We start from the raw sequence: 3,727 nt of genomic DNA on the forward strand, positions 1-3,727 counted from the left end.
TAATCACTGGTCTTCAGTGACGACCTATAAGGTATTTCCAGTCCAAATCCATCATAGTTAAACGCACTTACTATCGGGGATCAGACTTCCGAGGTTACTCATTTGGTATACCCAGACCTCAGTGTTTATTGCTGACAGAAAAATAATTTGGAGCCTGAACTTTTCATTGGAATGCAATTCAACCTCTCTTTCTCTGTTAACTCAACAAATCGTCTTATAATGCTACCTCCCATTATCGGTGACAACGACGAGTCAAAACAAAATTTGACATAATTTATTGGATTCCACAATTCTGGACTCTTATGTCAAAGAAACCAATGATCCTGATTTGGATAAAGAGCCAACTTCTTTCTCTGATCGGAACTCATCAGATACGAATGCAACGCTTGCAGAAATGGAAACTGTACCCATAAATTATGCATTCTAAACATTAAGTTATTCTGATATAACTAATACCCATTAGATCGAGAACATTATGCAGAATATGGAGTTGATGGCAGGTCAAATCACCACATACGGTGGATCTGCTGACGAAACATGGAAATTTGTAATTGACCAGTATTACAACACTGGTCTGCTATAATCTGCTTTCCCACCACATTTTTATAACGTGTTTCCCTGTATTTTTTTTTTTAAACTGTGAGATCAACACTGGGCAGGGAGTGTGTGGCGATATCAAAGGCTGGGTTTGTTTTGTAAAAAACAATCGGACATGTCATGTATATTTTTGATATTGAAAATATTTTTATAGTTAATAAATTTATATTTTTTATTATGTTGGGAGTTTCTAATTAAATATATTATCATAATCATTACAACTCCCACATATATATATATATATATATATATATATATATATATATATATATATATACGTAATCTAAACCAATAATAAATCTAAAATCTAAACCAAGGCTATTGAACAATAGTTTAGAATATATGTGGATTGTAAAATTAAATAGGTAAATATAGATTAAACAATGTTTAAATTTTTTTAGATATAAACTAAAAAATTAAACAAATATCAATTACTATGAGTAACAACATTTTTGCTTTGGTTTATACAAAAAATCACATGTTGAAAACCGGTAATCAAACAGTATTTTTCCTAAGAAATATGTAAACCGTCTTCTAGTAAACAAAAGTGTACAAAAGTGTAAAATTACATTGTCTCAAAATATCGGTTTGCGTTATATTATAAAAACTAATTTTAAATTTCATATATCTTATTGAAAATAATAAAATTTATCACTTTTTAGGTTAGTTGAGACAAAACCTTTGGGCTAGTTGTAACATACAAGAATTACAAATACAAATTTAATTGATAAACATTGGAAGAAATAAATAAATGTAACATGTGAGCACATGTAAACTGTGCTATAAGAGGTACTATATCTTTAATGTGCATTATGATAATAATTGTAGTTTAAGATGATTTATGATAAAAACTTGTATTATTATTATATGTTTCATGTATTAATTATAGTTTGAGACTTGCGTTAGTTTATAAAGAGAATTAATCAGAAACAAGTCAATTTAAAATTAAATTAAAAATTAATAAATAATAAATCATCAGAGGTATTATTGTCGTTGTAACATCGCCCTTTTCTGGAAAATGATTAGTTCTGAAATAATGAACTAGTTGTAGAATCATTTTTACTTGTTTTGGTAGAGAAATAGTTAAAAAGTTAAAATTCTATAGTGAATAAAATATATTAATTTAAATAAGAAAACAACAAGCCCTAATCCCCTAATATTGAAAATGATTAAGATATATTCAATTTAATTTAATAGTTAATGCTTTATTATCGTAGAATTAAAATCAGTGGATCTTGAGATATATTAATTTAAAAAAACACAAGCTTCTAGTACACCTCATATTGAAAATGATTAAAATATATTAAATAAAATGATATATTGGTATGATTAATTGTAATCAATTGTAATCAATTTAATTTATTAGTTAAAGCTTTATTTCGTAGAATTAAAATCAGTGGATCTTGAGATATATTAATTTAAAAAAAACACAAGCTTCTAGCACACCTCATATTGAAAATGATTAAAATATATTAAATAGCAAGCATAAAATTATATATTGGTATGATTCATTGTAAGCAAAATTAAAAATACTAAATATTATTACCAAGTTAATCAACTTCTTCCTCTGCCAAATTAAAACAATGTATTCACTTAATATCGTTATACCAATTTGAAAATGTGCCAACAACTTGAATAACAACTTGTAAACATCAACTTTATATATGTCACTTTTAACAAATATCGATATTTATATTTAACAAACAACAGTCAATAGGACAGGACGACCAGTACTACCGGCATATGTAACAATTCACTTTTTGTGCAAAATTATTGATAAAAGTGCTAAGAAAATGATGTTTGGTGTTAGAATTTCCCCATCGGGAAAATAGAGCGAACCCGTGCGTGAGCTTCGGCGACGACCGGCGGACTGAACCGAGCCGAACGTGGTGCCGCGGCGGGTACTACGGCATCATGTGGCGGCGGAATAGAGGCATGGAGGGAATAGAACGGCAGAACGCCAGAACGGATCGAAGACATCAGCGTATTCGGTATTAAAAGGCACTGATAGGGAGGGAAAGCATTTTATTTTATTGTTTTTAAATTGTGGGAGGAACATATCATCATAAACTAGCTGTAAGTGGAATTCTGTCTTAAGGCAATTAAGGCATCGTGCCTTAGGCACAATTGCGGAACTTCCCTACCAAAAATTATTAATTTTTAAAAACGATTAACATTTTTAAAAAAATGTACTTTGAAAAAATAAGATTTTTGAGAAACTATATACATAGACAAAAAATTAGTTTTTTTGAAAAAAAAAAATAAAAAAAAAAAAAATTAATTTTTATTTTTTTGAAAAAAAAATTTTTTTTCTTTATTTTGACATATTGTGGAAGATCTGAACTTTTTTTCAAAGCAATCGTACTGATTTAACTGCGTATGGACAAAATATAAAGCGCGTAAGCGCCGCGTCGCCGTCTAACGCGTAAACATTGGTACGGAACCCGTAGGAATGTAAACTAAATTTATACTTATTGTTAAAATCTCTATAAAATATCTGATAATTTGATGTGCATATGTCTAATGATCATTTTTGACCGCCAAATGGCTAATTTTTTTACTTTTTTTACTAGATCTCCGAAACCGCTAAACCTACCTTTATGAAAATTTTATCGATTCTTCAATACAAGTGAAATGTTTTTTGAATTATTTAAATCGGACGCTCCGTTCTCTTAAAAACTGAGTTACCATTTTTGGCACTTTTTGCCCCGTATCTTCGGCACGGCTAGACCTCCCTCCGCCAAAAACTATCAGCATGTCTCCTTATTTAATACGAATCGAATGTTTTTTGAATTATTCAAATCGGTTGATCCGTGTTCCCGAAATCGTCGACGACAATTTGTATCCGAACATACATACATACACGCACCACACACATACATCTATTTTATCTAAGGTATGCCAAAATGTTCAGAAGGCTTTGAAACGTAAAGATATATAAAAAAAAATTATTTTTGATTTTTTTGCGATTACTATAACTTACCCTACGGGAAGTTAAAAATATAGTGAGAAGTTCAAGTTTCGATTTTTTACAAATATAGGGACTTAAAGGTCCGCGAAAGAAAAAGTCCAACACCGATATCTCAAAAACAAGTAAAGTTCAGATATTTTGAACAACAAACTAACCATC

The sequence above is a fragment of the Ctenocephalides felis genome, unplaced genomic scaffold (genome assembly GCF_003426905.1).
Source record: "Ctenocephalides felis isolate EL2017-DRISC unplaced genomic scaffold, ASM342690v1 CF-g0.4_SCAFFOLD_01170, whole genome shotgun sequence".
NCBI classification, from domain to species: Eukaryota; Metazoa; Arthropoda; class Insecta; order Siphonaptera; family Pulicidae; genus Ctenocephalides; species Ctenocephalides felis.